The sequence below is a fragment of the Ovis canadensis genome, chromosome 22, assembly GCF_042477335.2.
Source record: "Ovis canadensis isolate MfBH-ARS-UI-01 breed Bighorn chromosome 22, ARS-UI_OviCan_v2, whole genome shotgun sequence".
NCBI classification, from domain to species: Eukaryota; Metazoa; Chordata; class Mammalia; order Artiodactyla; family Bovidae; genus Ovis; species Ovis canadensis.
Window position 1 is genome coordinate 53,025,337 of NC_091266.1, and position 14,724 is coordinate 53,040,060.

A 14,724-nucleotide genomic window follows, 5' to 3' on the forward strand; every position below is an offset into this window, starting at 1 on the left:
GGAAGCCTGGGTGCTGCAGTTCATGGAGTCACAGAGGTGGACATGACTGAGTGACTGAACAACCATCTAATACTTTTTATATTGTGTGATTTGGTTCTATATTTGCACAATGAAGTAGGAAAACATCCTGAATTACTCTGAGCACGTGCTATCATTCCAAGCAGTGAGGTGGAGGGGTGTCCTGGGGTTTTGTGAATACCTGATATTTCCCTGGGGCACAAAGCAGGACAGCACAGTACTTGATTCTCTAAGGGGCCACCCCCAAGTATTGCCTTTTGCACAAGAGTGTGTGAATGTGGGTAGGTGAGTTGGGGTGGGGAGGAAGGGTATAGCTCCAGCCAGTCCTTTTAAACCCCTTACCCTGTGCATCTTCATCCACACTCTCTTGAATAACCAAGAGTTGAAAAAGAACAGTGTTGAAGACGGGGTTTCTAAGATGGAAGCTGAGTTTCCTTATGCAAACAGAGTAGGTGGAAAATTTGACAAAACACTGGAGATGGCTGGCAGAGTCCCAGGAAAGCTTAAATTATCTCCAGGCTTGAATTTTCCTGGTAGAGACTTAAATTTTCCTCATCCTGTTGCATGGAGAATCCAGCTGGCGAAGGAATCCCGAGTAACATGGGCCCCCACTGGCCATTTCTCTTTCCCTCTTCTTCCTGTCTCTCCACTTCCTCTGTGCGTGTGTGTGTGTGTGTGTGTGCATGCGCCCATGCGCACACACGTGGGTGCTCAGTCATGTCTGACTCTTTGCAGCCCCACAGACTGTAGCCTGCCAGGCTCCTCTGTCCATGGGATTCTCCAGGCAAGTATACTGAAGTGTGTTGCCATTTCCTCCCCTGGAGGATCTTCCAATCAGGATCAAACCTGTGTCTCTCACATATCCTGCATTTTGGCAGGTGGATTCTTTACCACTGTGCCACCTGGAAAACCCTGAGCTCTATCTATCTCTGCATTTCCTGTCTCCCCACTTTCCTTCCCAGTCTCTACTTCCTGTGTCCACCTCTTGCCTGTCTTGCCTCATCTAACATGTCTTAACCTGCCGCTTAATGCCCTGGGGCTGTCCTGGGAGCACAGACCCCTCTTGGTCTCAGCTCTTCCAGAGTTGGCCCCTTAGGGGGAGAGCTGTGCCATGTAGCCTCCTCTGGTTTCACAAAGCAGTAGGACTTGGGGTTTTATCGGCTGGATTTCTTTCCTGATTTAGTTTTCTCTTTGCTCTACCCCTTACCAGCTCCAGTGTGAGGAAGGCGAGGAGGCAGACGTGGCTTTGGGAAGCTTCTTCATCAGGTGAACCAGGACTTGGACTGGAAAGAAAAGGCTGAAAAGGGGGTCCAGGCTCTGCAAATGGGGCTGGGCAGTGGAGAGCTGACTGTTCAAGTCCCCTGGGTTTCTTCAGTCTTTAAGATTTAACAAGAGGCAAGCGGCCACTGGCTCTTCAAACAGTGCCTAACAGGAAGGTTTGTAAAGCACCCTCCTTCAGGGTCCTGGCCAGAGCTCCAGCAGACCAGGGCTTGGGCCATTCAGTATAAAAAATATTAAATGAACAATGACTCTCTGCACACAAGTGGCAACTTTCCACTTGGAGGGGGTGTATTTTCCATTTGAAAAGCTAATGAAAACTAGTCATGGTGAAAAACCCAACCAAAGAATGAATTTAGACTTTCTTTTCTTTAAGAAGAGACCACCACCATGTTCCGGGTGGTTCTCTGTGGAATCTGGACTCAGGGAGAAGAGGGGACTGTGGCTCTTGGAGTTCCCCAGACTCCCACTGGAAACTGGGCCTTGGGGGTGGACAGGAGGCTGAGTGGGGTTGGCCATGGCTGATGAGGCAGAAAATGTATTCAGTCTTCAGGGGGGTGTGGGGAGTGTCTGGGTAGAGATTTCTGGAACATCTAAAAATAGTGGGAAAGTTGGAGCTAAAGAGCTGGAGAGAGACAGGAACTCAGCTGTTTTAATAAACTTGACACTTTCTTAGCTGTTTCTTTTTTAGTTCCTGTGCTGAGGTGGCTATGGGGGAAATCTAGGCTGAGTCTAAAATGCTCCAGGTGTGATATTCTCTGTTCATGGCTTAATGAGACAAATGGCTTTTCCTTCTCAGCATGCTGCCTTCACTGGGACACTGGATCTAGATGGATCGTCCCATCCACCAGAAACCCCTGCCTCCAGGAACCTTCTGAGCTCCTCCCACCCCGGCTCTTCTCCTCCATCCTCCAGGGCACTGACAACGTGGCTCATTTCTACTGCCTCTACTGCCCTGTGATCTTTCAGATGCTCTCTCTCTTGCCACTTAACAACCTTCAATGGCTCCCTACTGCTTCCAGAAGTTACCCTTTTATAGGTTGCCACTCAAAGTTCTTTATAATCTTGCCCCCACCTCTAGCTACATCTGCCATCACTACCCTGAAGTCCTCTTACCTTCCAGAATGAAGCCAAGGATGTATGCCCCTGCTGCTGCTGCTAAGTTGCTTCAGTCGTGTCCGACTCTGTGCGACCCCATAGACGGCAGCCCCTCCTGCGTCCCTGGGATTCTCCAGGCAAGAATACTGGAGTGGGTTGCCATTTCCTTCGCCAATGCATGAAAGTGAAAAGTGAAAGTGAAGTCACTCAGTCGTGCCCGACTCTTTGCGACCCATGGACTGCAGCCTACCAGGTTCCCCTGTCCATGGGATTTTCCAGGCAAGAGTACTGAAGTGGGGTGCCATTGCCTTCTCTGTGTATGTCCCTAACTGTACTCATTTACACCCAGGTGCTTCTGCGTATGTGATCCCGCTCCAGGAGTTCCTTTCCCTTCTGTTGTGCCTGCTGTGGATTCTCTGAGTCCTTCAAGAAGCAGCGCAGATACTGTTCTGCCCTTGCCGCTGCCTGTGCTACCTTGAAAAGTCAGTCCTGAGCTCCCAAGGCAGAGTGGCGGACTCCAGTGGGAGTGCTTTGGACACTGAGTGGCAATTATTCAGACTGTGGCCACATTTATCCTTCAGAGCTGCAGGGTCCTTGTCTGTAAAATGGAAATAATAGGACCTCCGGCATGAGGGGAGGGGAGGATTACAAATGAAGCAAAGCCTGCAAGACCCCTGGAAGCACCCTGTTAACTGCTGATTTGTTGTTGTTCAGCTGCTAAGTCGTGTCCAACTCCTTGCCACTCCATGGACTGCAGCACACCAGGCTTTTCTGTCCTTTACCAACTTCCGGAGTCTGCTCAAACTCATGTCCATTGAGTTGGTGATGCCATGCAACCATCTCATCCTCTGTTGTCCCCTTCTCCTCTTGCCCTCAGTCTTTCCCAGCATCAGGATCTTTTCCAATGAGTCACCTTTTCCCATCTGGTGGCCAAAGTATTGGAGCTTCAGGTTCAGCATCAGTCCTTCCAATGAATTTTCAGGACTGATTTCCTTTAGGATTGACTGGTTTGATCTCCTGGCAGTCCAAGGGACTCTCAAGAGTCTTCTCCAGCAGTGTAGTTCGAAAGCATCAATTCTTCATGGTCCAGCTCTCACATCCATACATGACTACTGGAAAAACCATAGCTTTGACTATATGGACCTGGATTAGCAGAGTGATTATATTATTAGATGGTGGACATTTGGAGAATTTTAACATATGAATTTGGGGGGATATTGTTTAACTCATAATAATGGCCTGTCAGGAATCTCACCCTCTCCAGGGAGCCTTCTGCACCCACACAAGCTCATCTAATCTCCCTTCTCTGGAACTCCGACAGCCCAGAGTGTCTGAGGAACTCAGTGGTCAGGGCATGCCTGGCCTCCTTGGGTGTTCACATTCTGTCTTTCTAAGTCAGGACTTAACTTCAGGTGTATAGCATTTGTGATTTTTTAAAACAAGCAGAGCACAGCAGAAACTCTCCTATCTGATGGTATCAGGACTGGGGGTTAGGAGGTAAACTGAAAATCTGAGAGGAATGCCTGCAAAAGGCTTCCTAGCATCATGGGCCCAGCAGGCAGCGGACGGCAGGTTTACATGGGGATGGAGAGCTGAGGTCAGCCACTCTAGGGTTAAATGGAAGCAGACTAGGAGAGAGTCTTCTCATAAAAACCAAGCAGCAGCCCCCCAAGATGAATGAAGACTGAGTGCAAAGGGGTCCAACCTCCCACTGAGAGTGCATTTAAAATGTTTTAAAAGAATTATGTGTTTTTAATTGAAGTATATATAATTGCTTTACAATATTGTGTTGGTTTCTGCCACACATCAACAGGAATCAGCCATAGGTATACATATGTCCCCTCCCTCCCGAACCTCCCTCCCACCTCCCACCCCCCTAGGATGTCACAGAGCACTGGGTTGAGCTCCATGAGTCACACAGCAAATTCCCACTGGCGATCTATTTTACGTATGGTAATGTATATGTTTGCTTGCTACTCTCTCCATTTGTCCCACCCTCTCCTTCCCCTCCTGTGCCTGCAAGTTGGTTCTCTTATGTCTGCATCTCCATTGGTGTATGGAGATTACTTTAAAAACTAGGAATAAAACTACCATATGACCCAACAATCCCACTACTGGTCATATACCCTGAGAAAACCATAACTGAAAAAGACCTACATACCCCACTGTTCACAGTAGTGCTATTTACAATAGCTAGGACGTAGAAAGTCTTTCCTGGTAGCTCAGCTGGTAAAGAATCTGCCTGCAATGCAGGAGACCCTGGTTCAATTTCTGGGTCAGGAAGATCCACTGGAGAAGGAATAGTCTACCCACCCCAGTATTCTTGGGCTTCCCTAGTGGTTTAGCTGGTAAAGAATCTACCTGCATTGTGGGAGACCTGGGTTCAATCCCTAGGTTGGGAAGATTCCCTGGAGAAGGGAAGGGCTACCCACTCCAGTATTCTGGCCTGGAGAATTCCATGGACTGTATAGTCTATGGGGTCGCAAAGAGTTGGACATGATTGAGTGACTTTCACTTTTACTTTCAAGACATGGAAGCAACCAAGATGTCCAACAACAGATGAAAGGAGAAAGAAGTTGTGGTACATATATACAAAGGAATATTACTCAGCTATTAAAAGGGACACATCTGAGTCTGTTCTAATGAGGTGAATGAACCTAGAGCCTATTATACAGAGTGAAGTAAGTCAGAAAGAAAAAGCATATATTGTATATTACCGTATATATATATGGAATCTAGAAAGATGATACTGAGGAACCTATTGAGAGTATATTTTTAAAACAAACAACCAGCAATAATACTCCAGACCATTTTAGACTTCTTTTATCTGATACCTGGGTGTCAAGGGAAGGGGCCATATAACATGGGGGCTTTAAAAGTGGAAAGAAATCATGGACCAAGTGAGGGGCCCCATTGGAACTTGGGTTCAGATAAATAAGATAGTCTTCTGAGAGTTAAACTATGAAACAAATATAATTGTTCAGAGCAGAGAGGGGCGAAGAACTTTGTTTTACCAGATTCATAGTATTAACACACCCAAAGGAGAATGTGGTCCTCAGAAGCACGTGTGTGTGTTAGTATGAATGTATGTGTGTATGTGTGCTATTGTGTGGGGTTGTATGTATGTGGATGCCCCTGAGTGTGAGCATGTGTGTGGGTATATGAACCTGTGGTTGTGCATGATCATGTGTGAGTGTGTGTGTGTGTGTGTGTGTGTGTGTGTGTACAGCTATGCAGACCCAGGCAAGAGACAGCAAGCCTTAGCAAAGCCAAGTAGTGTGTTCTTGCCTTTCCCCAAGGGAAAAAGAGGGCCCCTGGGCCAGGAACTTGAGTGGTCTGTGCTGAAGGTCTGTCCGTTCAGGGAGATGGGTACATCAGAGGCATCAAGTTTTACAATGCGATGCCTCCATGGTTAATATCATCCCTATTAGCCAATGCTCCACTCACTGGATTTTGAGCTCACTCAGCCACTGACTTTCACTGGACTTCCCATGGACCTTCCTGCAGGGAGGGGATGTGCCCATGAGCAGAAGTGCCAACTCAGCCCATGGGTATAGAGGCTCAGAGCCTGGACTGGCATTGGCCTGCCTAGGCATGAATCCAAGCTCCTCTCCTCACTAACTGGTATCCTTTGGAAAGTTTCCTAACCTCTCTCAGCTTCAGTTTCCTCATCTTTGAAGTGAATTTAATAATAGTACCTGCCACATAGGCTGTTGTGAGGATGAATGAGATGATCCATGTAAAGAGTTTAGCACCATGGGCAAATATATCCCATATATTTGCTTTTTTAAAAAACATAAGCTATTATCAGCATAATTATAAATATTATAATAAATAAGCATGTGTGCATGCTAAATTGCTTCAGTCATGTCTGACTCATTGTGACCTTAGGGACTGCAGCCCACCAGGCTCCTCTGTTCATGGGGTTCTCCAGGCAAGAATACTGGAGTGGGTTGCCATGCCCTTCTCCAGGGGATCTTCCCTACCCAGGGATGGAACTGGTGTCTCTTACATCGGCAAGTGGGTTCTTTACCACTAGCTCCACCATGGAAGCCTCAATAAAGCCCCAGTTTTATTTTTCATACATCAGTCATGTGCCGTTGAGAAACAGATCCCTTCCCAGGGGCTGGCTGTGCAGTAAACTTCATGAGAACATATTCTGCTTCTTCATCTGAACCCCCAGTGCTGGGTGCTGGGTCTGGGATAATAGATGCTCACTCAGTGTTTGTTGAAGAAATGAAATGATTGTGTTTGTTGAAGAAATGATTGGGTGTGTTAGTGGGGAGGAGGGAGTTTGGAAGCCCATGAGTCCAGGGATTCTTTACTGCTGAGCCACTGTTAGCAGGCAATGCAGGAGGCACAGGAGACGCAGTTTCGATCCTTGGGTTGGGAAGATCCCCTGGAGGAGGAAATGGTAGCCCTCTCCAATATTCTTGCCTGGGGAATCCCAAGGACAGAGGAACCTGGTGGGCTGCAGTTCATGGGGCCACAGAGTCGGGCATGACTGAGCGACTGAACAACGGCAACAAGGTCCAGGGATGTGGTAAATTTATGAAGGTACGCTCCCTACACACTTGTGCCTGGTGACCAGTCTCTTTTTTCCTGGCGACGGCTGACCCCAACCTGCTCTTGCACATTGCTCACTCAGGGGAGAGAGCCAGGGAGTCTGCAGGAGCTCCTGGTGCAGTCCCTCAGTCACCAGGCCAAGGCTTGGGTCATTTCACCAAACTTCCCAGGCTGTCAAATTGGATCGTCTACACTCACTATCTTTAGAGCCGTCCGGAGGCAAGTGGAAGTGGTGCTGAGCCAAGGCACATCCTCCCATGCCTCGTTACTTATTCTCAGTGGGTTCCATGGACCAGCAAATCGCCCTCAGCTAGGAGCTTGTTAGAAGTGCAAATGCGCAGGCCAGATCTGCAGGGGTTGTGTGCGCATTAAAACACGAGAGCAATGCTCGAGGAAAACTGCTACAGGGAAGCCACGGTTCCAGTCACCTTCAGAAGAGAAGCCAGTGGCATAAGAGTCACTGTTTCTCCCCCACCCCAGAAAGTGCTCCCAGGGTCTGACCAAGCGGACAAAGCCCCCGGGGTGTGCACTCACACCGTGCCTTCTGGCCACAGGATCGCCCTGCTCCTTTCCTGAGACGCTCCTTCTTCTCAACAGTCCTGCCTCTCCCCACGATGGTAATGAGAAACCTCTGCTGTTTGCGGATGCATCAGTCTTTGCTTCCTGGAAAAGCGTTTTTAATTCAAGGGAGCTGTTAATGCAAGCGGTACTGCTGTGAGTTTTAAGCACCCCTCTGTGGTACCACCCCAGGCCATGGCATGCACCCTCTGGCTCTTAAGGAGAAAACGGGATGCTCAGATGCCCAGACAACCCCCGCTTCCCCTCTTCCGCATCTTTCCACATCTGCCCAGCTGTGCAGACCTAGCACCCAGGAACACCCTCCCTGCACTCTCCCCACCCCTTAACCTGCTCAGGGGAGAACACATGTCAACGACAACACAGTGAAACCCAGGATAGCCCAAGAACTCCTAAATCTCCCAAACTGCTGTCTGCACTTCCTCTGACTTTATACCCTAGCATGCCTGAGCAGACCCAGCCCCGGGTACAGCCCCAGCACCTGCACTCCAGCACCTGCTCATTCTGGCTGCTTTGGGAAATGCCAGGGCTCCAAGTACCAGGTTCCTCCTGGCTGTTCCTTCTAGAGCTGGGGACAGCGAAGGAGCCAGGGGAATAGAAAACGGAACCCAGAACTCTCCCAAGCCCAACTCTTGTAAGGCTCCTTTAGTTTTCACGTGGAAAACCAACCCACCAACCAGCAAATGAATACATTCTGTGAATCGGACACAGGAACCCCAGGGCAGGACAAGGACAATTCCCAGTGGGTAGGGTTATGGCAAAACAGTGGCATCTCTTTCCCAAGCGGCCCTGTGCTACATAGTTAGTCAGTGTCAGTCACTCAGCTGTGTCCAGCTCTTTGTGACCGCATGGACTGTAGCCCACCAGGCTCCTCTGCCCATGGGATTCTCCAGGCAAGAATACTGGAGTGGGTGGTTGTTTCCTTCTCCAGGGGATCTTCCTGACCCAGGGATGTATCAAACCCTCATCTCTTGCATTGCAGACAGTTTCTTTACTGTCTGAACCACCAGGGAAGCTGTCTGTGCTATATATGGGAGCCCAAAAGAAAAGTCTGGAATTTTTCATGAGCAGCTAGAAATTGTGTTTCTGTCCTCAGGCTCAAGTTGAAAACAGTGGTTGGAATTCTCTCTTGGACCAGAAAAGTTCCTTGGGGGTGATGTGTCCTGTGGCCCCAGCGTTTGCAAAGGGCTTTGTGAGACAGAGGCTCTGTGGGGCCACTCGCTCCTCCTGGGTGCAAAGAGGCCAGTGCTTTGCCTGCAATCCTTTCCTACTTTGGAGTGGACTCTTCCAGTTTGGGTGGGAGAAGCAAAGTCGTTTAAAAATTCATTTCTTAGTGGAGGATTGATCATTTTAAAGCATCCTGCCTCTTTTACCAACTGACCCTATAAAAAGACAAAGCATGATCATTTCTATTCTACTGTTGACTCCCCCAGGCAAGACAACTAGTTCGGTGGTTTATCAGGAGACAGATGGAGTGCTCAAGTTGGAAAATTTAGAGTCTCCTTTAAAAAAAAAGGCCATCTACAAAGATGTGGGTGGGGTACAGAAAAACCAAGGGAGGCAGTGGAGGATGCTGAGACTAATCCCTGACTTACCACACTTGGGCCTGAAGGAGCGAGAGAAGAGAGTGTTACGGAAATCTGCAAGCATACCATCAAGTAGGGAGGGTCACCGAGGGAGCCTGAGATTTCAGCCCAGGGTGCAGCCAGCTGGAGCACAGCTGGGAGAAGGCAGTCAGAGGAATACCCATTTCAGCTTCACTGTCCTCCTTGTTTCCGGTCTTCTGCTGGGCACTCACCCTGCGCCCTATGTTGTTTCAACCTGACCAGGAGCCAGAGCAGAAGGAACTTAGGCAGGTGGTACAGTCAGTTCAGTGTGGCCAGGCCGAGAGCAAGGTGAGAAGGACAGAGGGAGACGGTGGAGGGGCCAAGACGTGATACCAGCACAGCAGGCATTCTCACATTCATCCTACACCCCACCAACGAATTCCTTCTTAAGGCTGCAGCCACATGAACATCTCATCATTTGCCCTTGAACTGTCCACTCGTGTCATTATCATGCTATGCCGTCTAGCTATCTAACCTGCCAAACCCGCTTGTAAACTGGGGACAGAAACTGCATCTTACCTTGCACCCCTGCCGCCCACCCCCCCACTTCACCCATGGCCCTGGGCCCCTGTCTTGCACGCACAGGTTCTCAGTAAGTGTGTGTGTGTGTGAGCATGTCTGCATGTGCACATCAGCGAGGATGGACTAGGTTATATTGCAGTAACAACCACCAGATCTTAGCAATTTTACACAGTGAATGCTTCCCATTCACGCTACCGGTCCGTTACAGGTCAGCAAGGGGTGATCTGCATGATACAGTTGTTTTAGGACCCAGAATGGCTTCATCTTTTTTTTAACTGTCCTTTTATATTGGAGTATAGCTGATTAGCCATGTGATAGTTTCAGGTGGACAGCAAAGGGACTCAGCCATACATAAAACGGTATCCATTCTCCCCCAGATCCTACCCAGGCTGCCAGACAACATTGAGCAGAGTTCCTTGTACTGTACCGTAAGTCCTTATTGGTCATCCATGTTGAATATAAGCAGTGTGTACATGTCCATCCCAGACTCCCTAACTACTGCTTTGTCCCACCGAATGGCCTCATCTTGACACATACATCTACAACCACAGCAGAAGAGGGAAGATGGAGTGAATTACACACTGGCCTGAGGTTTCTGCCCAAAGTGTCACTTTTGCACACATCTCATTGGCCAAAGCAAGACTCATGACCACATCTAAGTTTACACATGGGGAAGCAGACCCCTTACACACTCAGAAAGCAGATAGCCTGAACTGTTTTGCGAACAGTCTCCACAGTGGGCAAGGGTGGTCTCCATTGGACAGTCCTGGAGGAAAAATTGATGTTTTGAATTTAACTGAACAGTAAGTGTCGATAAAAATCAAATGACTAAACAGCTCTATGCCTTTTGACATATGCAGTTCAAATCGGTCAAGTCAGCAATAGCAACAAAATCAGAAATTAAAAAAAAGTCAAATCAGGTGCCCAGGAATTATGGAAATCAAATGATTTTTTAAATGGACAGACTGGTTTATATCACAATATTCTATTTCTGGCTCATTTCAACACAGAATTGCTTGTGTTATTTGATATGAACTGTTACTGGGGTGTGGTTTCTTGTTCTCCCCCATAACTCCATCAGATTATGCCATTATGTTCTAGATTCTCACGGCCTTAGCTATTCTTTAAGACTCTGACAAGTTGATACAGATATGCTTGCTGATTCTGATGCTTCTTTGGCTCAGCTCCAGGGAGAATGTAGCTGCTGCCACACTCCCCTCCCACTGTGTGGGGAGCATCCTCCAGGAATGGTACCCTCTAACATCCCCAGGCATCAGGTTATATACTTGCCCAATCCTGGACCCCCAGGTAACTCCTGACCTTACAGCAAGTCACTTCACTTCAAAATTAGGAAAGGGTGAAAAAAGTTTCCAGGTCTAGGCAATGTCTTTGTTGAATGAAAAAAAAAAAAAAATTAAACCAAGTTCTCAGGATTGTTTTCTTAAGTAGGAAAGCATATTCACTCATCTTCAGAAACTGTCCACACCTGAGGACTTGTGTGGGTGACGACCATGGGCCCCTGGGGTTACCATCTAATTGTCTTGTCTGCTCAGCTTCTCAAAGAAATTGCCTTCAAAAAACACAAGGAGGCTGTGACTAAAGGTGTAAAAGACAATTACATTCAAGAAGACAGTGTCTCCTCTCTGTTCCCTCTTACTCTTTGTAATCTTTTGCACACCAGGAACCCTGGAAGCAAAAGCCAATACTGCTTCCTCAAAACAAGCTGTCAAAGGAATTTTGAAGGCTGGACTTAGTGAACAGATGTTTCATTTCTAATGGCAAACCAGATCTTTTGGGATGAACATTAATTCATAAGATATCTCTAGGGACCTTTGGGGGCGGGGTGAGAAAAGAAGTGTGAAATTGACCCTTGTGACTCAAAATGGTCATGACAGTTTCTGTAGCAGCAGCCTCAGAAGGTTATGGAAGTGGACAGCTTGTCGTTTGTTGTTTAACCACTAAGTTGTGTCCGACTCTTGGGATCCCTTGAACTATATATAGCCCACCAGGCTCCTCTGTCCATGGGATTTCCCAGGCAAGAATACTGGAGTGGGTTGCCATTCCCTTCTCCAGGGGATCTTCCTGATCCAGGGAGCGAACCCGCATCTCCTGCATTGCAGGTGGATTCTTTATCACTGAGCCACCTGGGAACCTGGGATGGCTGGCAGGGTCCTTACCTGTCTCCCTGGGGGGCTGGGGTCAATTTAGATCCAGGACCTTCTACAGGGTCTTTTTGTCATCCTGCCTCTCATCTTCAGTTTTTTTCAGCAGTTTAGAGTCTGGTTTGACCTGCCACAGAGGGAGTGAGAATCATCAGAAAGAGTAGCTTCCACTTCTATAATTCCTTTATCTGATTATAAAAGTAGCACATGCTCATCACAGAGAATTTGGAAAAATCTGAAAACAAACCAGAAAAAGGCGTCCATATTTCCCCACGCAGCAGTAATCATCACTGAAATTTTCTGATGCCTCTCTCTCCCCTCTCTGACTTTCAGCTTTCTCTTTACTGATTTTTAAATTACGTATTTAGATCATTCATTCATATTCATTTTTTGAGCACAAGCTATTGTCCTGTTCTCATCATTAATGATAGACTGGTAGGATAAATGGAAAAAGTCTGTTCTTCCAGAGAGAATTATTAAAATCTAAAGAGCAGAAAGAAAACAGGAAAAATCACCAAATATTTGGAAATTAAATAGCATACTTCAAAATAACCCATGAGGCAAAGAGGAAATACAAAGGAAATAAACAATTACATAGAGTTTAAATGAAAATTAAGATACAACATCAATAAATGTGAGGTGCAGCTAAAGTGGGACTGAAAGGGAAATATATAACATGAAATGCTTACCACTTTAGAAAAGAAGCATTTCAAATCAAAAATCTATGTTCTCACTTCATGAATCTAGGAAAAGAGCAAAATTAGACCCAAAGTAACCAGGAGGAAATATTAAAGGTTGGAGCAGAAATCATTGAAATTTAAAAAGGAAAACAATAGAGAAAAATCAATGAAAGAACAAGTTGGTTCTTTAAAGACATCAATAAAATTCATAAACATCTGGCAAGACTGACATAGATATAAAGAAGACATAGATGATCAATATCAGAAATGAGACAAGCGTCACTATGAATCCTGCAGCCACTAAAAAGGTAATAAGCAAATACACTGAGCAAATTCATGTTTCATAAATTCAACAACGTAAAAGAAATGGATCAATTCCTCAAACACCACAAACTACCAAAACTCAACCAAGATAAAATTAATAATTGGAATAGCCCTATAACCGCTAAAGAAATTGAGTTTGTAACTTTAAAAGCTTCTGAAAAAGAAATATTCAATTCTGTGCTGGAGAATTCTTCCAAACACTTAAAATAATTAACATAAAATTTACATCATCTTTTCCAGAACGTACAAGAGAGAACAGTTTCCAACTCATTTGATGAAACTAGTATTACCCTGTTGTACCCAAACCAGACAAAAAAATGACAAGAAAAGAAAACCAAGAGACTTTTAGTTTCTGGTTTGCCATCTATAGAACTTAGCAGTAGCCACTGCATCAAAATAAATAAAAAGCTGAATAAACTGAAATATCAACAAATCTTCTTATATTCATTAGCGAAATGAGGCAAATTTCTGCTCCAAAAATTGGAGAAATAAACAGGAGGATGCAGAAAATCACAAGTTAACAGAGCAGAAACCTCTGCAGAAATCAGTGCAGAGATAGGAAAACCTGAATTGTAATTGACAAATAGTTGGAAGCTCAGTGTGGACAAGTCTGTGAATTACACTCTCCACCAGTTTAATTCACAGACATGGGGGTCCCTACATTTTTTGCGTCTTCTCTTCAGAGGATCCACCAGTGGATAATGGAGAAAAATCCCCTTGTACTTCCAGCAGGGGCTGGAAAAAGGAGCCACTTTGAAATGTGTGGGAGAACTCTGTTCTTAACAAGCCTGTATTCAAGCAAAACTATTTACTAGAGACAAATTTGCTAGGGTTTTATCAGAGCCTAATTGACCTAGGTGGAGAGAAATACTCAGTTTCACCTTTTTTAGCCTTCCAGAAGGAAAATACTAACTTCAGCATTCTCTAGCCATCCTGTCCCACCAAAGTTGAGGGAGAGAAACAGATGCATTGGTGAAGTTCACAGACCAGGGGCATGGACTCACCAAAAGTCTGAGACCTAACCATGGGACTAAAGAACGCATGTCTTTAGTCCCTCCCTGCATGTCTTACCAATGCATTGCTGCTGCTGCTAAGTCGCTTCAGTCGTGTCCGACTCTGTGCGATCCCATAGACGGCAGCCCACCAGGCTCTGCCGTCCCTGGGATTCTCCAGGCAAGGACACTGGAGTGGGTTGCCATTTCCTTCTCCAATGCATGAAAGTGAAAAGTGAAAGTGAAGTCGCTCAGTCGTGTCCGACTCTTTGAGACCCCATGGGCTGTAGCCTGCCAAGCTTTTCCGTCCATGGGATTTTCCAGGCAAGAGTACTGGAGTGGGATGCCATCGCCTTCTCCAGTGCCTCTTTAAGGCAGTTCCTTTTACCTAGTACATCATGCCTGGCTTAAAAAAAAAAAATTACAAGGCATACTAAAAGTCCAAAAACACAGTTTGAAGAAATTGAACAAGCATCAGAATCTGAGTCAGGAACGTTTAAATAATCAGACTAGGAATTTTTAAAAATTATCATTCATACGCTAAGGACTTAATATAAAAATAAACCAATGCATAAGAAAGATGCGTTGTACAAGTGGGAAAATTCTAAGAGTAAAAAAGAAAAGCTGGAGATCAAAAACATTGTAACAGTCACGAAGAATACCTTTGATAGGCTCATTAATAGGCTTGACATGGCTGAGGACAGAATCTCTGAATTTGAGAATATCTCAACAGAAACTTCTAAAAGTGAAAAGCAAAGAGTAAGGCTGGAAAAAGTACAATAGAATATCCAAGAGCTGTGGGACAACTAGAAAAGGTGTAATACAAATGTAATGGCAATACCAGAGGAGATGGAAAGGAGAAGGAAATAGGAACAATATTTGAAGTCACAATGACTAGGAA

The 14,724-nt window shown here is 46.0% G+C and overlaps 1 long non-coding RNA gene across 1 annotated transcript in view; it reads right to left on the bottom strand.

The window, feature by feature from the left end:
* Positions 1 to 14,724, bottom strand: part of LOC138427797 (uncharacterized) — a 113,796-nt gene that overhangs the window by 50,797 nt on the left and 48,275 nt on the right. Inside the window, exon 2 of the long non-coding RNA XR_011252183.1 lies at positions 11,843 to 11,954. This is a non-coding gene — a long non-coding RNA (uncharacterized lncRNA). The remainder of the gene's footprint in view (positions 1 to 11,842; positions 11,955 to 14,724) is intronic.